This window comes from Stenella coeruleoalba (assembly GCF_951394435.1).
Source record: "Stenella coeruleoalba genome assembly, chromosome: 6".
Lineage (NCBI taxonomy): Eukaryota > Metazoa > Chordata > Mammalia > Artiodactyla > Delphinidae > Stenella > Stenella coeruleoalba.
In genome coordinates, this window is record NC_137151.1 from 46,490,402 (window position 1) to 46,513,645 (window position 23,244).

The 23,244-nt window shown below is 33.3% G+C and overlaps 1 protein-coding gene across 13 annotated transcripts in view; it reads left to right on the top strand.

Moving 5' to 3' along the window:
* MBD5 (methyl-CpG binding domain protein 5) overlaps nt 1–23,244 on the top strand; it is a 404,533-nt gene that overhangs the window by 61,138 nt on the left and 320,151 nt on the right. For 8 of the 13 annotated variants that reach the window (XM_079924731.1, XM_079924743.1, XM_079924736.1 and 5 more), the window contains 2 exons: nt 8,186–8,311; nt 9,889–9,986. The exons of 2 other annotated variants lie outside the window; for them this stretch is intronic. The gene's annotated coding sequence lies outside the window, so the exon portion shown is untranslated. Of the gene's footprint in view, nt 1–8,185; nt 8,312–9,888; nt 9,987–19,893; nt 19,970–22,864; nt 22,943–23,244 lie in introns of all 13 variants that reach the window. 3 more of the 13 variants (XM_079924740.1, XM_079924741.1, XM_079924742.1) reach the window with 3 other exon arrangements.

Sequence of the window (23,244 nt, forward strand, 5' to 3'; positions counted from 1 at the left end):
ATTTTTGAAGAGGAAGAAATGTATTGTAACTTATGGAATGGCAGCCACAAGCCAGGTACATACAAGTATCAGAGCTAATAGGTATAGAATCAGCTATTCAGAGAGTAAGATAAGTGACTTGACCAAAATTCCTTGGGTACTGTGCCAGTGAAAGGCTTGAAACCTAAGTGTGTCTATTTCCAAAGCCAGTGCTTTTTCTACCATTGGATGCTGCCTCATAATGCCAGTGTAAAAGACCAGGTGAATCATCTTAAAACATTACTGGAAGCTAGCAGGGTATAAATAATAAATGAAAAATAAAATTACCACAAGTTATACTCTTTCCTCACTAAATATAGTTAAAAGGTTAACATTACTCTCAGCATATGCCTAATCACTTGAAAATGTTGGATCACAATTAAGAAATCCAGATTCAGCAACTCTTTTTAACAGGTGGGAAAATGTTGTTTGTCATAGAAATGTTCATTTTCAAATTCTTGAAAGAACACAGTGAATATTAAGATAACATTATTTAAAGAAGTATTTGAGACTGAACAAATTTCCCCATATTCTGTTGCTTTAGAAATTAAAACTACTTCCTTATGCTATTTTTACATTAGATCTTGAAGGGAATACAAAATTAAATGTAATTGCTAGGAAATGATTTATAGCTGACCTCCTGTCATTTTATATTATTGGTTGCATTATTTAATCCCTTTAGTACATATACAATCTGTATTTAAGTAAAAAGTACACTTGATTTATTTAGTATTAAAGTGCTTTAGTAATATAGGGTGTATTTTAAGGAAATACCTTTATTTGAAGACTTTATTTTCAGGTGCTTAAAATTTATTCCTTTCTTATGAAAGGTGGGAACATTTAATAATTAGATTTAACATTTATAAAGTGTTTTGAGAGTGTGTAGAATAGTATAACTACAAATTACTTATTATGAGCAATATATGTCCCCATGCATAATACTCATTTTTAAATTAATTCCATTAATTTGAGTTAGATTATCTTTGAAGTATTCTTGCTACCTTCAACAGAGTTGGAAAAAAAAAAATTTCAGAGTGAAGAAGCAGTTTTTCAGTGTTTGCAAGTGTTAAATGTTAATTGGGATCCCTGAGCTATAAAGCCACCAAGTGTGGGAGAAGGGAAATTGAAGTACCCTTTTCTTCTTAAAAGAGAATATAGAAAGTCATTGAAATATTGTTAAGAGTTAAAAGAGCAATATTATCAAATTTTAATTACCCCAGGACAAATTGTATAATCAGTTTAACATTTACACTTTTCCTTTTCTTTCTTTCTTTGATATGCTTTTGACTATTTAAAAGCGAATTACAAGAGAACAGAGAAGGAAAAGGAAAATGATGCAGACAGACTATGAACATTTAACCTGGTAATTTGTTAGACGTTCTGGAAAAAGTGGGGGATAAATTACTGAAAAAGCTATAGAACTATAAAGTATTGTTCTTCCTTATCTTAAAGCAGTGGTTCTCAGCTCCTCATTGCACATTGCACAATGTTTGGAGATATTTTTGATTGTCCTCACCTGAGAGTAGCAAGATATTACTACTGGCATCTAGTGGGTAGAGGTCAGATATGCTGCGCTAAACATCTTACAGTGCACAAGACAGCCTCCAACAACAAAGAGTTATCCAGTCCAAAAATATCAGTAGTGTTAGGCTGAGAAACTCTGCTGCAGAAAGAGACACACCTCTCTCAAAAATAATATAAATACAGAGAGATTATGCATAAGGCCATACAACTACTAAATGAAGTGGCCAGAACTTAAACTTGGATCTGCTGATGCCAGGCATTGTGCTTTCCTTGGCTCTTAGAATCAAAATTTCATTTATCTTTGGAGAATTATGGTGGAGTGGAGGAGGAACAAGAGAATCATCAGAGTCAATGCTATGTCTCCATTTCTGTTATGTTCCTCTTAATTGTAGTATAATTGGGTTTATATATATATATATTTTAGATGTCTTATTTATGCAGTCTCTGGTAGTACCCTTTGTTTTGGAATTGATAGCTTCAATTTTTCCGCATTAAAAACTTAATCGAGGGCTTCCCTGGTGGCGCAGTGGTTGAGAGTCCGCCTGCCGATGCAGGGGACACGGGTTCGTGCCCCGGTCCGGGAAGATCCCACATGCCGCGGAGCGGCTGGGCCCGTGAGCCATGGCCACTGAGCCTGCGCGTCCGGAGCCTGTGCTCCGCAACGGGAGAGGCCACAACAGTGAGAGGCCCGCGTACCGCAAAAAAAAAAATTCTTATACATTTATGGTATGCCTTTCTAGATGCCTTGAATTGAAAAAACATTGATAGTATGTATCAAGTTTTTTCTTTTTTTTTTAGTGTTTAGTGAAAAAAATTAAAACATGTTTAGTGAAAAAAATTAAAACAGGATACAAAATATATATAGCTGCTTTTGACGAAAAATAAAAGATATAGAAAAAATACTGGCAGATAAAATATCTGGTATATACTATTACTTACAAATTCAAACTGGTGGTACTACAGTATTCTACTAAACAAAGTAGGTTATATTGATCCATTCATTCATGTACCAAAATATTTTCTTAATGCCTTGTAAGTTTCAAGCACTATGCTACATTCTAGACATAAGGCAGGGAACAGGAGAAGCACAAAACTTTTCCTTAAAATGCTAAGAGTCTTATCTGGGCAGACAGACAGGTAAGCAATAACAAACTATGCTAGGTAGTAAAGGAGTCCTGTGGGAGTATATAGCAGAAGCCCTGTATTGTTATTAGTAAGTGTAGGCTAGGTTAATCTTGGTAGCAAATTAACCCAGATATCTCAGTAATTTATTACACAAGGAATTTGCTTTTCACACAAGTAAGATCCAGTTTATATCAGGCATTTCTCCTCCATCTTGCTTCTTCAGGTGGCTTCTTCAGTTGTCATGACAGAGGAGGTAGGAAGTAGAGAATTGGACATTTTTAAGGACAATCCTGTAAGTTGTTTACTTCTTTTTCCTCTCATCTTACTGGCCAGAAATCAACCTCATTCCCCCAACCTTACTCGAAGGCATGCTAGAAAATGCAGAGGAGGTACATTTGACTATTTGTTGAGCACCAGCTCTGCCACTGGCCTATACCACAGACTGGACATAGGAAAGGCCTCCCTGGAAGCTGTGGCATTTAAATTGAGACCTGAAAAATAAGTAGTTACCTAGACCAGTAAAGACATGGAAAAATTATTTCAGGTAGGAATAATCTTGTTCCAGTGCCTAGAGGAGAGAGAAGGATGACCCTTTAAAGAACTGGAAATTCAGTATTTGAGCTTTGAATGTAGGGGGAGGGCAGGCAGGGGCACATTCATGAAGGACTTTATAAGTTGTGTTAAGGTATTTTAAAATTATTCTGAAGGCGAGGAGAAGCCACTGGAAGGTTTAAAGCATGATAAAGTTTGAGCAATGTGAGTAGAGTAATGTAATAAAGTTTGCATTTTAGAAAAGTCATTCTGGTTGCAGTGAAGAGTATGGATTGAAGGAGAGCAAGATTGTAGGTGCGAGGCCAGTTAAGAATCTCCAGTATCAGTCCAGTTAAGCAATGATGGTGACCTGTAGGAAGAATAGGGATAGAAAGTAATAGATTGGAGAGATATTTAAGAGTTATAGTTGTTGGAATTTAGTAGTTCATTGGAAGAACAGTAATAAGTGGGTTATTTGGGGGATGGGGAGTGATTAATTCAGTTTGAGATATCTTGAGTTCGAGACATATAAACCATCAGAGTGTTTCTGTCTGAATGAAAGATTTGAATACATAGATAGGTCTAGAAATCCGAAGAGAGATCTGAGCTGAAGATACAGATTTGGGATTTATTAGCATTTAGATCATACTTAAGCCACAAGAGTAGGTGAGTTTGTACATGCATACTGTAAAGGAAAGAGGGCCTGTGGCAGAGCCCTGTGGACAACATTTAAGGCAGAGGTTCTTAATTTTCACAGTGTCTGTGAAAAAAGACGGAGAAGGAGAAAAGAAGGAGGAAAAAAGAAGGAGAAAAAAAGAGTACTACCTGGAAAGAACCTGAGACTGGAGGAGAGCTCTTTTAATAATTGGAGAGACTTAAGCATGTTTAACTGCTAAGGGTAATAGAGAGACTGAACAAATTAGCAACAGAAATGATAAACAGGTAAGAGGATTGAGACTAAAAAACCAGAGCACGAAAAGAAATACCTTTCCATACTAAGAGGAGTGAAGAAGAAATGTTGGAAATCTATGAATAGTAGTTTGTAGCATTGGTGGTAGAAAATTGAGGGAACTGAGTTCTCATCTCATCTAAGGGCAGTGATTTTTTTTTTTCCTATTAACCAGCACTTTATATGCTCTGCTGGGAGTGAGGGAAGAGCTGGTAAGGACAGAGTTTTTAGAGAAGTGATGAATGTTTGAAACAATCACTAGGGAGAGGTTGAGAGAGCTAAAGAGGAAAAGCTAATAGGATTACCAGGCATCATTGAGGCCCAAATTGAGGGTGCTTACCAAGGATTTATGGTGGCCACTATCTGTAGAGTTTTATATTTTGTAATTTTTCTGTTGAAGCACTCAGGAACCCAGATACAATGGAAGGACAGTGAGGCAGGGGAATTGAATATATTGACAGGGGAGTGGCTTACGTGATGTACAACGCAATAAAAACAGAGTAGGGAAGGCAGTAATGAGAAAGAACAAAAGGTAGAAAGTAGCCAATGAAATGGTCTTCAATTTTTTAACACATACCATCGATGTATATATGTATTTATAAATTATATGTATTTACTTGTATGCTCATATACTTTATATAAAGCTTATTAAAATATATTAAATTACATAAGTATAATAAAATCTACTTTGTATAACCTGCAACCTACTTTATATATTCTACAAAAATATAAACTATAAAAATATAAAATATAAATAATGAAAGATTAAAAAGTTCTAAGACTTTCATCTTGTGCTCTACAGGATTGTCTTACACTTGTCTTACAAGTGTATTTTAAGACACTTGTCTTACAATTGTCTTACACTTCCTACTTTGGAGATGACTTGCCTTGAGAATGTATATATATTGGATTGTAATTAGTAGAGAATGCTGGGATGTTGGGAGGTCATGATCAGAGAGTAGAATGTCTAAATTTATTATTTTGAGGGTAGAGCAGTAATGACATCTGGGACATGTCCATGGAAAAAAATGGTAGATTGAATCACTAAGAAAAATCAAGAAATGGAAGACAAGTATGGGATTATTAATGTAGCATATTGTGGTTACTCTGGTTGATTGCAACTTTGGGGTAAAAATAAAAGCCTGTGAGCCAGGTGCAAGGGGATAAAAAATGAAAGAAGTTTTTGAAGAGGAAGTTATCTAGTAGGTGACAACGAGGAAGAGGGATAAATATACAAGTCTGCAAAAAGCATAGACTTGTACTCCTTGAGAGACTTTTTGTATACACTACCTGCAGTAGACAGTAAATGCTGAAAGATATTCCTAACTCAAAAGTAATTCTTTACTGGGTAATTTGTTTAAGGAAACAAGTCCCTCATCTCCCGTTGATAATCCCTGGGGAGGGATAAAGTGATTCATACTCTAGAGTTAATTGTTATAATTAAATTGATACTTAGTTTAAATCAGTACTAAGGAATGGAAGCAAAAACTTCCAAGAATTGGAGCATAATTTTGGAATCTTTAGTCAGATGTCCTTTTTTTCTCTCCAGAAAATTGGGATCCATCTTACACTTCTATCAATTCATGAATGCGTTTATATGGTAGTTTTTATAATGATATTATTTCATGTAGATTGATGTTTAGATTAATGAAAAGAAAAAAATGTATGAAATCAGTACTGTCTTGAAAACTGCCAGCTGTATGATCCTAAGTATGGGGCATTTTTAATGGCAGACCTGGATAAATTAGGAGATTTTGAATTTCTGGAGGTTATCATGAGGGTCTACAAACCAAGGTAACATGAGGAAATGAAAGTGTGTGTCAGGAGAGAAAGGTAAGACAAACTGAGGGAGAACTGAGTCTGATTTGCAGAATTTTCTGAAACCAGAATGGAGACTGTTTTGTCTCTGAAATTCATCAGACCCTATGACTTTAGCTGCTAACTTCATTGTGTCTTTGTTCATTCCCGTCTAACCTGCAGTTTCTGAATATCTACTTTCTCCAGCTTTCCAGGGTCTTGCCTTTCAGTCCTTTATAGCAGGGTAGAGGTAGAGAGAAGCATTCATTCATTCATATACTCATTTATCAAGATGATTTTTATTGATCATCCATCACTACTTGATGCTGGGTATGCAGTAGTAAATAAGAAAGTTCATATCCTCAAGGATCTTACAGGCTAGTAGGATGGAGGGATAAATAACTGGAACATAGTGTGATAAATTCACTAAAATCTAATAGAAGGGGCACCTAAATCCATTCCTTAGCAGTCAGATGAGTCTTCTGGGAGAATGTGACATTTCATGTAAGACCTAAGACCTTTGAGGAGATGAAGATCAGAGTGAGTGTTGGGTCACAGGGGAGGATGAATGTTCAGGCTGAGAGAATAGAATAGAATGTCCCTAATGCAAGAGAAAGCAAAAGCCATATATTGACTGGGAAAATTAGATCGGATGTTAACCCCCACTGTCTTCCCCATCTCCATCATTAGAGATATACTCAGATTTTCATACAAGTACAAACCTCTATACATAGGCCTCAAATGCCAGAGTCTCAAACTTGCATGTATGGAAGTACCTTATTCCAGTTATCTAATGGTGCATAACAAATTACCCAAAACTAATGGGATAGAACATACATTTATTATACTCACAGATTCTGGGTCAGGATTTCAGACAGGGCATAGTGGGGATGGTTTGTCTCAATTCCATGATGTTGGGGGTCCAGCTTGAGGATTGGAAGTCTGTGAGAGCTAAAGTCATCTGCATCATTGTTCATTCAACTTTTTAGCAATTAATTTTGGATGTTGGCTTGGGGAATTAATTCTTCTCTAAAAGGACTACTTTGTATGGTCTCCTCATGGGCTAGTTTGAGTTTCCTCATAGCATGGGGACCAGGACCCAAAAGCAAGTGTCTCAAGAAGAAGAAAATTAGGTGGAAGTTTTATATACTTTTTATGATCTAACCTCAGGTGACCTAATCATCTTTACCATATTCTACTTGTTAGAACAGTCATGGGCTCATGTTGAAGGGAAGGGAAAATACCACCTACCTCTCAGTGGGAGGAGTGTCAGTCACATTGTAAGAAGAGAATGTGGGAAAGGATTGATTTATTGATTAGCATCTTTGGAAGGTACAATCTTTCATATTCCTCACTTAAGAATGTTCACAAATAAGATCAAATCTATGTTCCACTGCACCAGTAACAGTCATTAATTTCCCTTTATAGTTCACCTGTCGGTTATTCATCCACGATGTCTTTGACATTACTTTTGAGGTATTTTATAAATGTTAGTAGCTCCATCCTGTCCAATAAGTGCAAAAGCAGAAAAGAAGGCTAGACATGGTTCAAAGAAAAATCAACAAAGTTTTAAAATTAAAACAGAGATAAAACTACAATATAACTAATGCTTGTATGCTGTCACCTTAAACATATAAATAAATGAAATTAAATGCACATCCTTTCAGAACCTAAAATAAATTTAAGTAAAGGAACTTCAGTACTACTTTACCATCTTTATGCTTGCTAGCTAGGTTAGGAGAGTGTTGGGTTTGTTTTTTTAACCTCATTTTATTTCACTATACTGACTACTAGCCTCAGCTATAATATAAACTGAATACTAAACTTTTTAAAAATTGTGTTCTTTCAGTAAAAATAGATGTTAAATTTTAAACTACAACTCATTACATTTCTTTTTGTTTTTCTTTGTTTGGTCCTGATTTTCCCATGCGTAGATTTGTCTTATGTGTGTTTGTGTAAGGTATGTATGTGTACTCACACATGCGTGTATATACATACACAAATACGTTGAACACTCTCTATATACATACATAATACATACCCATAAATGCAAATCAAGCTCTTTGTTGTTTCACTTAGCCTATCTTAACCATTTACAGAATCCTCCAATTTAAAGTGATCCAGGTGGGCCTGAATTAAATTAGAAGGAAAATGTTTAAAAGTCATGTATCTAGTCTTGTTTTCAAGTTTGCTGTTCTAATCCATCCCATCCTCCTTTCTTCTGCCTCAAAAATATTGTAGGAACAAGGTTGATCTGGGCATGAAGTTAAACAGGATATTGCTTTCATCTACTTCAGCCAAATCTCAAAGTCACTGACCTAAGAAAGACCTCCCCATCTACTTTGATAAAAAGCAGAGTTGAAAATGGTAATGTCCACTATTTTTTGCTAGTTGCTGTATATTTGTTACCTCATTTAATCCTCTGAAGAGTGTATGTTATTCTGTTTATTTCAAGAGAAGAAAGCAAAAGGCTAGAAGAAATGAAGTAGCTTGTCTGTTACACAGCTATGACATAGTAGTGACAATAAGATTCTAGCCAGATCCGTCTAACTCCAAATGCTGAGTTCTTTCAATTTAGTATCAGTACCTGTAGTTTTTCTGTAATATTTCTCAGCTGAGTATTTTGATTTTGATGTAACATTTATGTGAGTGATCAGAATCGCTTGTTTTATTCAGCTAGCTGAATATATAAACCTGGATTGTTTGTAGTAGGCATTTACAAAGCAGAAGACTTATAAGAACAGAACATTGGCCCTACTAGGAGCTCACAGTCTGTTCATTGGCAAATTAAAGAAATTTTAAAGTCAGACAAAAGAAACTATGAAAAGCATGATTTATTATGTTGTATAAGACTAGAACATTCCTACTCACCAAGAGAAGATAGATGGGAAAAATTTAATCAGAATATAAGTTCCTGTAAGAAAATAGAGCATTCTGTGAGAAATCAGACTGTTGCCTTAGAATAAATTTCTCATGTATCCATGTAAGCAGCATGAAGAAAACAAAATGTACATTATCAACTTTTTCTTTACTGTACCAAAGCCAAACACAGCCCCAACTGTGTTGCTACTTACTACTTGATCTTTCTATTATTTTGCTTTCCATCAGTGACTTTTTTCCTCTTCAGAGTAACAGCTATCCCTAATGGTAGAGTGCATTTCTTACAGAGATCAAAATTAATGCAATTGAAAAACATTATGGCCTTGAAAATACTTTAATTTAGTGGTTCATGGGTAAATGTTACTGGAGTTATAGAAAAGTTAAGATAGAAGTAGTGGTATAAGAAACAATCCCCAAAGCCAATCAGTTCTAGAAGAAGAGCCCAGGATAGTGGCCTTAGTTCAGGGAACCTTTTCAGGAAAACACACAACCTGTTGACATTCTGATACATGCTGCATACTAAGGTGGCAAGTTAGTACATGGAATAGTTTGGAAAGGTAGCCTCAGAATTCAGTGAAGTGCCCTTTCTTTGTTCTGGACCAGAGATACGCCCGACTCTCCCCCGACTTTCCCATCCCGTCATACTTCCCTTGGCTTCTTATAATTTCTAGCTATATCACTATATGGAAAACTGAAACAACATGGGCATGATTTTTTTTTTAATTTCACTGTATTTTAGTCAAACATGGATGTCTAAAGTTTGATTTCAAAATAAATTTAAGGTATCTTGCCAGAGTTAGGAGAATAATTTAAACACATTATATAACTCACATTATTAAAGCTCATTTTTAGCTTTATCCAATAGTAAATTTAAAATCCTGTTCTTTATGAAATAATATTTGTGACAGGTGCCATGCTTGACCAGTGTAATGTAACATATTAATGCATGATGAGGTTGTAAGAGGGGGCATGAGGAGCTGTGACAGCAGTGGCCTGAGTTCCCTCCTCCTGGAATGGCCAGCCGTCTCCCCCTAGCTAACTCTAATTTCTTCTCTCATACACAGCTTAGAAGTCATCCCTTCTGCGGACATTCTCCGATCTTTTCATTTTGCATTAGGTGTACCTCCTCTGTGAACATCTGTAGTATCCTGTGCATACTCAGGTACTTCTCTTTATATATCTCTCTCTCCTTCACTGGACTGTAAAATTGTTGTGAGCTTCACTGTTTTTCATCTTTGTATCCTCAACATCTAAACTTGTGCCTCATACCTGGTAGGCACTAACATCTTTGTTGAATGAAAGCATACATGAAAAGATGAATATGAATAGATTTATAGGTATTTTATGAAGCGCACATTCATAGAAGGTTATGTTTCACAAGGAAAAAGCATTAACTCATTACCCCTGAAACATTGTCTTGTTATGCTTCTTCATCCCATTCTGCAATATTATTTTTTGTTTCTTTGGATCTTTAACCTATTGCACTAAACAAAAAATAGTTACTACTTAAACTACATTTTGTAACTTTGTCATTAAGTTTTTAACACACAATATTGACTATTTGTAAAGGTTACTCTAAATTTTTTCAGAATTTTTAATTTGCAGTTGTATTATTTTGTGGCCAGTTTTTCTCCCAAAGAATGTATCATTAGGTATTCAGTGGATGCAGTAGCAAAATAAGATTTGCCTTTTGGAGAAAATTTTACTTTGTGGAAGATTCTTTGGAATGTGTCTTTTTAAAGTTATGGGCTTTCTGATTTTAATCTAAAATTAGGTGAATAATATTTATAGTTTTTGTAACACCTTAGAGTTCACAGATTGCCTTATGTACTTTTTTATATAATCTTCAAATTAAATTGCTTGCGAGATAGCATAATACTTACGAGATAATATGGGATATCATAAATAAGTAAACAAAGAATCATAGAGGTTAAATAACACCTTAGATTGTACAGCTGAATCTGGAATTTTATTTGTGAGGAGATTTTTACTGTTGATTCAATTTCTTTAGTAGTTTTGTTCAGAATTTTCTATTTAATCTTGAATCAGTGGCAGTAAGCTATATTTTTCTAGTTTGTTCATTTCATCTGTCTTCAAATGTATTGGCATGAAGCTATTTTAATATGCTCTTATTATTTTAATGTCTGCAGCATCTGTAGTTATGTAGTTTCTGACACTAGCTATTTCTGCATGCCTGCCCTTCCTCCTTCTCTTCCTCGCTTCCTCCCTCCCTCCCTTTTTTTCTTCCTTTCTTCCTTACAACTTTTTAATGAATCTATCCAGAGGTTTGAAGTTTTACGCTTTTCAGAGAGTCAATTTTTAGCTTTCCCGTCACCTCTATTTTATCTTTATTTTCTGGTTCATCAGTTTCTGGGTTTTTATTTTAATTATTTCTTGTCCTTTGCTTTTTTCAACTCCTGTTTTTTTCTTTTTTTTTTTTTAAAAGTGTATTGTGTTTCTTTTATAAAGCCTGTTTTATTGGATTCTCAGGTCACTAATTTTCATCCTTTTCCATAGTAGGCATTTAAGGTTATAAAATTCTCTTCAGTTATTGATTTTCACATATACCACAGGTTTTCATATTAGGTTGTCACTTAGTTCTGAATATTTAGTTCCAATTTCCATTTCGAGTTATTTAGAAGTATGCTGCTTATTTTCAAAACAATTGAATTATTTCTAGTTATCTTTTTGTTATTAAATTCTATCTTAATCTCATTGTTGTTAAAGAATGTGGTTTGTATAATATCAATTATTTAACTTGCTGAGCCTTATTTTTGTGGCCTAGTTTGTGATCAGCTTTTGAAATGTTCTATTTTGGAAATGTACTTGAAAATAACGTGTATTTTACAGCTCTGGGTATCATTTTATACATATGTCCATTAGATAAGGGTAATTGTTCAAATCTTTTATGTTCTTATGACGTTGTCTTCTTGACCTTTCAGTTACTAAGCTAAACTATAAAGCTCCCATTTTACATCATTTGTTTAGTTTTTCTTGTCAAGTTTTGCTTTATATATTTTGAGATCGTTAGCTGTGTACAACTTTGTTATTGTTATATTTTCCTGAAGAAGTAAACTTTTTATCATTTAACAATGATCCTCTTTATTTCTAGTAATGCTTTTTTCCTTATATTAATATAATTTTGATATTTGTATTAATATCTTTTTTCATTTTGTACTTTTATTTATGTTATGGATGTATCTTTTGAAAAGAGAACAATATAGCTAAGTTTTTTTAAATCCAGTCTGACAATTTTTATCTTTTAACTAGACTATACAGCCAGTTTACGTTTATTGTAATTACTGATGTATTTGGGTTTATTTCTGCCATTTAATTTGGTATATTTATTTTCCCATCATTTCTTTGTTTCTCTTTCTTTCTTTTATTGACTTCTTTGTGCATTCTTCACTATTTTTTTCTCATTCATTTTTTTTCCTACTGGTTTGGAGGTTATACTTGCTTACCCTAGAAATGTTATCATGTATACTGTTTAAATTATATACATACCTTTACTCTCTACCCAAACAAAAAGACCTTAGAAGAGAATATTTTAACTCTGCTTACCTTTTTCAAATTTATATATTTTTGCTTATGTTTTTAATTCTGTAAGAAATAAATATCCTATTTTATAATGTTAATATTGTTTATATTTACCACTTTTTTTCACCTCATCATTCTTTAGGCATTTCAGAACTTTTGATTGAAAATAAATTCAATGAGGACATGAGAGTGATAAACACTCTCAGTCTTTATCTCTAAATGACCTTATTTCACTCTCATTGTTAGAAGAATTTTATTGGGTATAAACTTCTAGGTTACTAGGTTAATTTCTTTTAGCCCATTAAAGTTATTATTTCACTGTCTTGTGGATTCTTTTTCTTTCAAAAGTTTAATTATTGGTCTGTCAGTCCTTTGAATGTAATTTATCTTTCTGTTTGCTTTTGATGTCTTTTCTTTTTCTTGTATTAACAGTTTCACTCTTCCAATATATCCTCTACCTCTTTCTGTCTTTGCTAGAGCTTTAATTCAGATGTACATGAGATCTGTTTGCAATATTTTCCATGCCTCTTTATGTCTCAGGATTACATCTGACATAATATATTCATTTCTCGATTACAGTTCTCTAATTCTCATTTCAACTATTTTGAAGTTACTGTTTAACCTATTGATTGACTTCTTTTGCTTTATCATACTTTGCATTTTTAAAAATTCTCTTTTTTCAGAATTCATCTTTTCTTACATTGTTAAACTTTTTACTTCTTGAAACATATTAAACATATTTATTGTATGTGCAGTAATTCTAATACCTGGCAACTTCTTAGGAGGGATTCTGCCATACGTTGTTTATTTGTTTTACATATGATGCCTTGTTTTTTAATATATTTAAATGATTTTTAAAATCTTGAGCTACTCATTTTTCTTTGAATTTTACATGTGAAAGTATTTTGATACCTGTGTTTCAAGGTGTACATTCGTTTCTATCAGATGCCTGACAGTATTAGTATGATACTATTAATATAGGACCACTTTAAAATCTTGGCTTGAGATTTTGTGGAGCAAAAGAGTAGTGAGACTTCAGACTGCAGACTGCAGTGAGGGTTAGCTCGTGATTACAAATTATCAGAGAGGACTTATTTTTCCCATCCATCCAGTGTCAAAGTTCTGTATAGGCAATTTCCCTTACATTTCCTCTTAGGGAAGGAAGCAAGAGGGTGGGGGTGTTATGGCATAATGCTTAAGAGCATTGTGCCTAGACCCAGACTGTCTGAATTTGCATTTTGGCTCTACTGCTAACCTTGAACAAATTACTTAACCTTTCTGTTCTTCAGTGTCTTGATCTCTAAGATAAAGATTATAATGGTGCCCTTTTTATGGGTTTTCTGAGGATAAAATGAGTTAATATCTTTGAAGCACTTAGAACGCAGTAAGTTCTATAAGTGTTTCCTATTATTATCATGATCATCATTATTGTGTCTAACTAACTCTTATACTAAGTGAGTAGTGCTTTGTGGCCCCAGCACTCTTGGGGGGTGGGGTCTGCTGTTAGACATCCTACCTTTTGAGGCCTCAAAAATTAATACTCAACTTCAGCTGATTCAGCAAATATTCTTAAGACAAAAGACAACTCACGTGCTTACCTTACTACTCTGAATACCAGTCTTCACTTAGTCTTGTCCCCAGAATTCCTTACTTTTTTTCTTACCTCATGGGATCATTTAAGTATTTTTTATATTTCTTATTTTATTGTAGTTGTTTTCAGGTGATACTCGTGTTACAGGATATAGAAGTCCGTTATACAGCTTGTAAATGGCAAAGCCAAGACTAAAGTCCCAAACTGACTCTGAGCATGGTGCTTCAAGAAATTTGGACAGCAGACATACACAGACATGAATGTTTCAAATATTTAAAATCATTAGTGATCCAAGAAATACTGATAGAAGTAACTATACAGTACCATTTTTCTTATCAAATTAGAAAAGTTAAGAAGAAAAGAAAGGAAGAAGGAAGGAAACAGAATTTGAAACCCCAAATTAACAAGCATTCAAAAATCCAGAAACTTTCTTATCTCTTATTGGCAAAGATGTTAATTGCTACAACTCCTGTGCAGAGCAGTTTGGCAGTGTATATCCAAGTTAAAAGATTTATATTTATGACACATAAATTTCGCTTCTACAAATTTATAAAAACAATTAAAGGTATGTATAGAGATTTAGCCATAAGAGTGGACATTACATCACTTTACAGAAAATTAAAATATTGGAAACAAACATTTACCTCACAATAAGAGAATGGGTTGAGTTGAGTGTGAAACATCCAAATAATGAAATGCTAAATGCAATTTTAAAAGATTTCTTTGAATGCCATCAAAAGAAGTTTGTGGTAATTTGTTGAGGGGAAACAGAGACGGTTGCAAGTTAAAATATACAATCTAATTTTTAAAAAACAATGGTGTGTATATATATAATCATAATCCATTGCAAAAGTCAAAATTAATAGCTCTTGGGCATGAGGTTTGGGGTGATTATTAACACATTTTCTTTTTACTTATTCGTAGTTTCTACAGTGATCTGAACACTATTAATAGATAACATGCCGTTAAGTAAATTCTTAAATAAGAATCATAATTCAAGATGCCAGTACTCTAATAAAACTATTTATATTTCTGTATATTGACTTTTCAATTCTAATGCTTAGGCATATATATTTTTATGTAGTTAAAATTATTATGTACATATATTTTATAATCTGACATTTTCTTTGACAATTTCTATTTTTCCATGTTTCTACATAGCTTTGCAGTGATCAATTTGATGACCACATCATATTGATATTCTGTTTATTTAATTACTAAAATTTAACATATTTTCTACAATTGTTTAAATATTTACTTTTTTTAGCATTTATCTATTACAGCTAGCACTTCAATTAAATAATACAAATGATAGTTCTGAAAATAATGGTAACACATTATCAAATACCTTTTTGGTGTTTCATAAAAGTTATGTATAATCTTAGAACAATTCTATGAGTTAGGCATTATTATTCTCTCATGAAAATGAAGCTAAATAACCCATTGATTACAAATCTAGTGAGAAGTTGAGCTAGAGTTCAATCCAGGTTTGTCTGATTGTATGTCTGATTTATCTAAGCTTTTTCCATTAAAGTTTGTAAAATTGTGCTCCGTAATCATTAACAGGAAATATTAGCAGGGATGAAAAATAGTTCTAATTCAGTTTCCTGAATCCCATATCTATTTCAGAGTTTTTGAGACCATTATCTTTTAGTTTCTAGTATAGTTGTTAAAAGAACAGTAACCTTTCAGAGTCTCATCTTAGGCACAGGAGTTCTCCCTGCCCAGTCTCTGGAATCTTTTAGAACCTTCTCTTTTTCCTCAGTGCTTTCTACTCTCTTAATGATTCACCTTGTTGTTTGCTCAGTTTTCATCCTTTGACCTGGGTATTCCATTTGCAGATTTTTCATGTTTTATTTCTTTGATGGTTTCCTGTCTTCTAATTTGCTGTTATTGACCATGTTGGAACTCCTTTTATTTGGATACCGGACCTCTTATACTCTTACTGTCGTATCTTTTGTTTCCTATTGTTCATTTCTCTATCATTTTGTTTCTACCTTAGGGAAGAGTTTTTAGCTTTATATTTGAATCCACTTTAAAACTCTGCCTTTTTGTTTTCATTGATCGATCTTGTTCTCTGAGAGTTTCTTTTTTTATAGCTTCTGATTCTTGCTTCCTGGATACAATATAGTTTCTTATTTCTGTGAGGTTTTTAAATACATTTTTTGAAGTTTCTTCTGTTCCCTGAATGTATGTTTCTCCACGTTCAGTTTTTCTGTTTATGTGGTTTGAATTCCTATCTCTGTGTACTATGAGCAGAGCTTGTTGATCGGAGAGCTTCACTGAGCTTTGAATGCACGATGAACTGACCTCTTTGTTGGGAGGTCACCAAATGTCAGTATCTGCAAGGTATTTACTCTTAGGCAGTTCAGATTACTCAGAGAGGAATTTTCCAGTATCTTGTCTCTGGAGGAAAACCCTGTATGCCAGAATTCTGGGAGGCAATCAGTGGAAACGGAGGAAAGGGAGTGGTGTAATAAACCTTTACTTAATCCCAGTTGTTAAATAAGACAAATTATTCCACTCTCAACTCTTTTTGGTGACTCATAATCTAAAGCCTCTTGGTTCAAACTTTTACGGAATAAAACTTGAGTCAACTATTTAAGTAGTCACCTGGCTCCAGAGTAGGGAAGATCAGTATGGCATCCTCTTTTGAAAAATTGTGAACGAAGCCCTACCTTATTATACCCTTCTATCCAGAAATACAATTCCTTAGCTTTTCTGAAGTTCTGCGATAAAACTGCCTTCTCTGTCTCTCTCTCTTCCCCTCCCTTCCTCCCCTGCTTCCTGCCTACCTCCTTCTCTTTCTCCCTTACCTTTCTCACCCTTTGGGTTATTTTTAATCAATTCAGTTTCCAGTTTCAAAAAGTATATTGATACCTTCTATCTGTTTTGTCTCCTTTCTTTTTTTTTCTTATAGTATTATAATTTAAAATGTATATATACATTTACTATCTTTTAAATGGTGTTTCAAGAAGGAGTAGAAAGGAACATATGTTTAATCCACTATGTTTAACTAAAAAACTCATTTTATAATATTATGGCCACCCATTCAAGAACATGTCTCCATTTGTTTAAGTCATAGTTTAAATATACTAATTAGGTTTAATGGTTGTCTTCATAGAGATTAAATTCAGCTCTTATTAAATTACATTCTAAATAATGCAGTTTTTCCTCGTTATTTGGAATGAAGTCTCTTCTTCCTTTCTATTTTCTACCTAGTTGTAACTTGATGATATTACTTTAGCATGTTTAACTTACATCTGGAAAAATTGCTACTCATTAATGCTATAATTTCTGCACTGATTCTTTTAGATTTCATAGTGTACATTTCATCAAAATAATATCTTACCTCTTCCTATGTTATATTAATTCCTTATGTTTCTTTTTCTGTTGTTTTACATATGTAAAATATATTCAAAACCACTTTGAATAATATTGGTGATAATTAATATCCTTATTTTTATTCCTGAGTTTGGAGGGAGTACTTCTAGTAGAGTTCTATTTGATATAATATTGACTTTTGTTTTGAAATGTCATTATTTTTAAATGTATTTTGGAACAGGCTTAAAAACTGAACAGACATGTCCAAAGAGCATAGGAGCTAGCTTTAAGGGGGCTCCCTCTGAACATATTTGAGACAATTATGTCCCAAATCAAAAAAATAATGGTAGAAATGGATTGTAACACACCAAATTAAAAACAATAATCTGTAAGTCCACACTGATACATAAAAGAAATTAGAGAGAAGAATGGATGAAGGGAAAGTGCCTTTTTACAGAATGCCATCTAACAAATGTAGAAAGGATAAAAGAAATGGAAAATCACTTTTCTTTACAACGATTGTAATAATTAAGGCCTCAGTCACCAGTTGATGCTAAAATTATTGGGTAAAAAGACTGCTTGGAAACAGGATATTCACATGGTCTCCAAGTATCACCTCACAGGTCACTTATTAATTAGAATATTACCTGTAAAATGGAGAAATCTGGCAGCTACCATCTTAACCATACGATTAAACTTCAAAACACGAATAAAGGACAGTGTGGCATCATGTGCTTCCTAATATGTTGCACCTCAGAAGGAAAAGATGCACCTTTGTTATAGTCCTGCCAATAATGTTTAACCTAAATCTATTCGTGAGGAATTAACCAGACAGATTCAAATCGAGAAATAGTCTGAGAAACAAGTGATCTAGACTTCCAAAATGTCAGTGATGTGATAAACTAGACAAGATTGGAGAATTGCTCTAGATGAAAGGAGAATGAAGATTGATTGGATCATAATTTGAAAAAAAAAAAAAAAACAGTAAAACCAACAAAAGGCAAATGGCTTGGGAGACAAATGGTAAAATAGAAATATGGATTATAAATTATATCATATTATCAATGTAAAGTGTCCTGCATGTGATAATTATATTATCACAATTGTGTAGAGAGTATCATTATTCTTGGGTGATACATACTGAAGAGTATACATCAATCAAGTGCTGCAGTATGTACAAGTAACTCTCAAATAGTTCAGCAAAAAAAAAAGTGTATGTATAGATACAGATATGCAGACACACAAGCACATACCCATAAAGGGGGGAGGGCAAATGTGGCAAGTGGTTAAAAATATGTTAAACTAGGTGGAAGTTATTAGGTGTTCTCTGGAGGTACTATTATTGGAACTTTCCTTAAGTTTGCAAGTTTTCAGAGATCTTGGAAAAGTGAAATATATTTTTGTAACTTTGATGTATAGTGTCACAGAATTTAAATTTAGCTATTCTGTATCTACAACTATATCTCTTTAGTAGTAAAAGAGAACAATTTGTTTCTCTAACAATTTGTTTTGATTCATTTTTTTTCAGCCTATATAAGAAATTTTGTGTGTATGTGTGAGTATGTGTACACATACTCATTTGTGAGAACCTTTAATGTCTCTACTGAAATCCTGTTCTCCAAGGAATCTCCTCAGCATGTATATTTTTTATTGGAGGTTCTGCTCTGTCATAAATATCCTGAACTAAAATGCTCTTTCTTTCTTTAAAAAACTATACCATTTATTAGCTTCTCTTGAATTGTTTTTCTAAACTGGCCTAGCAAACCTTTGCACCAAATACTTTCTACTGGGTGCAAAATGAATGTCTTTATGAATTTTTCACACATTTCAAAATAAAAAAAAGCATGAGGAATTATCACATGAGCCTCTTTGTAGTTCGTGGTCTCTAATACTTAATAAAAAGAGTCTAAAGTGCTATTTCTTCTCTTAAAATTTTACAATTTTTAAATGCTTATCATTGAGTCATTATCTACTTTGCCACCCCATTATACTGATTTGTATTTAAATCTAATCCCCATGATAATTCTGTTTATGGCTTGTCTATCTCATTTTGTCTATTATTATAGTGCTGAACTTGGAATTTTAAAAATTCTTTCAGTTAGACTCAGAAGTCCTTGGAGGCCCAGTTCTGCCTCTGACTAGCTCTAAAATTCAGGTATCAGTTTGGTAATCTAAAAGTTTTATTAGACCAGATATGTAGAAAACAATCACCAATATTACTTCTACTCTAGCATACAATGAGTTGGACCCTCTATTGTATGGCATCTGCAGCTGTGCATTTTCAAACCATAGCTAAAAATCTTGCTGGTTTTATCACGTTCTCTCCATCTGTAATACCTCAGGTGGGGTTGGGGTTGGTTGAGAAATAGGTGGTATGACTTCAGAACATCTTCTTAATTCTCATAATAATTCTTTCAATGATTGATGCTTCCCTTTTGCACATAAAGTTTAACTCTTAAAAAATTGGTACATTGTATTTCATCTGCTGGGAATATTACCTTGTGGAAAACTTTCTGATTTATAGTAACTACTCTCAAACTTGTACTGTTGATATTTTTGGCATTTACTGTTAACAGCTTCCAATCTCTAATTAAAATGTTGTTGACATCCCCAGTTTTGTTAGAGGATAGAGGAACTTAAAATGACATGCGTGGAGGACCCATTCACTACTTTCTGTGTTGCAGTGGAATGTGAGTAGCCTAAGTACACCTTATTCTGTTGTGACAGCCAATTTTTAGCATGGAAGAGGCTGCTAGGAAAAGTAGGACAAGATGGTGAACTGGGTTAATAAATGATCATCACTTTGCTTTTGTACCCCATTTTTCCCCTCTCTATGAATAATCTGAAGATGACTATATACCATATGGTAAATATAACACAGCACAAAATTTTGATTCTTTTCAATTTTTTCAACTACTAATTTTGTTATTACAAATGTAATATTTTTTCTTTTAGAAAATATAGAAGAGGAAAATTAAAATCACATGTAATTACACCATCCAGAGATAATCACTTTGGTGCTTACCCTCCCAGATCTTTCTCTTTAGGGATTTCTAGTTTTGAAATGAGTTCATGTTGTATATGCCACTTTGTTACTTGAATTTTGTCATTAACAATATACTGTGGACCTCTTTCCAGGTTATTTAATTTTTTCTGCACTATTATTTTATATGGCTGTATAATATTGTGTAGTTGTTCCATGACTTATTTAAACAGCTTCCTGTGATTGATCTAAATTTTTTATTATACTAGTGCTCTGATGATACTGATGAAATAAATCTGTGGTCACAATTTCTTTTGAATGAAAAATCTAGCTATTGCTAGATCAAAGAGGATTGAAATTTAAAAATTTTTGATACATGTTGCTCAACAACTTTTTTTTAAAGTACTCTATCCTGAAATAGCTTAATGGAATTTTTAGAGAAAACCAATAAGGAAGGTGGCTGGCTTAAATACTATGAGTACTCTAGATAATCTCTTAGCAAGCTATAAAATTGTTGGTTAATTGTTTAGAGGTGAGAATAAGTTAGTTATTACCTGCTGTCATTAGGAATAACATATCAGAAATTTCCAGTATAAATTGAAGGTAATACCTATGTAACAGCATAAGACATTTTACCAATATATAAAACCTATGAGCTTATATAGGAAATGATTTGTTAAATGTAGTTTTCCCTTCTTTTTTTTCCAAAAGGGGGATGTTTTTACTAATTATTGTAAATAATAAAAATAACATGAGATCATACTCTAATTCTGTTTTGCAAGTTGATTTTTAAAAATCTACCAACATATTACTAAAATATTCCCATATTGCTACATAGAATTACCTTACTGTTTTTAATTCCTGCATATTACATGGTATGGTGGATATGCTATATGTTAGTAAATAAATTCCTTGCTGATAATTATTTAGATTATTTACTTTTTTCTCAGTTATAAATAGTGAGTGCACTTATTGTCTTGTACAGACATCTGTGTACTTATTATTCCATTAAATACACCTGTAGCAGTGACATTGTTACTGGTAGAAAACAGTGATAAAACTCTGAGTTCTGGTATTAGAGCTTGAAACCCAGCCTCCATCATTGACATGCTGTGTAACTTTGGCAAGCTAATTGACCTTACTATAATACTGATCTGAAATTAGAAGACACTTTGTAGAATTGTTGAGAATTCTATAGCCTCTCCTTAATAACAGAATTCATGTAAGGCAGATGCTATGTACCTATTGCATCTGGTACATAATAAGTGCTAAAATATCCCTATTGTTATATAAATTTTCTTCTTTAGTGAATTTTCTAGTCATTTCTTTTGTTTGTTTTTCTCTTGGATAGTTTCTTTTTTATTAAGTTTGTGGGAGAATTTTTTATATTAAGAATATTTACTTGTCCCTTTTGTAAGTTATAAATATGTTTCCCCAATTTATCATATCTACATTTTGGTTTAGTCAAGTGTGTCAATCTTTTCTTTTATGATTTCTGGTCTTTGTGTCATGCTAAGAAAGGAAATCTCTACTGTAAGATTATGAAATTATCATCCTGTATTCTATCCTAGAGATCTTTTTATTTTCTACATTTAAGTATTTACCTCTTTTGTATGTGTGTGTGGCTAGTACTGCTCCTTCTCAGCTCCCTTATATATTCCCCCAAGGGATATATTGGAAATGCTAGGGTCCTTTTTAGGTTATCACCATGATTGAGAAAGGACTACTGGTGGTATTCAGTGGTCAGGAGCCAGGGATGTCTGCCACACTCCTTTAGTGCACAGAACTTCCCTTAACAAAGAATTCCTGAGTCCTACTTTACTTTGAAATGCCTTGCCAGACCTCTGAATCTTACCATTGCTTTCTGCCAACAGCAAACATCTGAAAACTAAACATCTAAGAATTAAAAATAAAAATAACAGTGGATTTAATCGATTGCTTCTCAGGTTGAGTTTAAAAATAACACCTGAATATGTAGTGAAAATCTGAATTTCATGGACTAGGGGGAGTATGTAGAATAGTACAACCTTTTTTGGTTTTGTTTTATTATTGATTGCTCCTTTTCCGTGGGAGTTTATTCTTGTTTTATTTCCACAATACCCCTCAAATGTAACTGAAAACAAAATTAGAAAATTTCAGTCACCTCTCTTGTTTCTTGCATTGTTTTTCTTCATTGGGTGCCATTTGCACAGCTTGTTCACATTGCTCTTCTCTTTTGAGCTGCTGATTTTTCTCTTACGTCCAGTAATTTCTATTTGTGTAGATAGATCTCCATTAATAGTATTGTTGTCTCTCTTGGGCTTCTTCAGCACATCGATAGGTCTGGCTGCAGGGTTTCCCTGGCTGGGAAATAGGAATTTTTATTACTGAATATGATCAACTAGTAGAATAGAGGTTCAGTCCTTTTCCATAAATTACAGTGGTCAAATAAGTCATTCCTTGTTATTTTATACCTTTTTGTATAATATAGATAAGAACATAGTTTGAGTTTTTAGCCTTCTGGTAGTGAAAGTTTAAGAATACTACCTAAAAGAGTTGAAAAAATATATATAGCTTACAAATAATTTTCCATAAACATCATTTCTCTTACTGTTTTTTTAAGTAATTACCCACAAGAGAAGCTGGGGGAAAAAAGGCATTTCTACAACGTGAAAACATCTTTGGAGATTATGATGAAAAGGTACATGGCTATAGCGTCTACAGAATTTCAATAACAGTTCTTAAATAGATTTCTTATGGCTATTTATTCTCTACTTTTTCAATTAAAAAATGGAGTTTTTGTGAAGGGCAACCATTATCCCCATTTTGTTGATGTAGAAATTAAGGCACAGAGAATCTAAATAACTTGTTCAAGGTCTCATAGCTAGGAAAAAAAAATAGTCATACAGATGGAATTAAAAATTCATGCTTATAGCATGCTGCATCTTTAGTTAAAAGAGAATTTGGGTTCTGCTCCAGGACACAGGAAAAAACTGTTTGAGA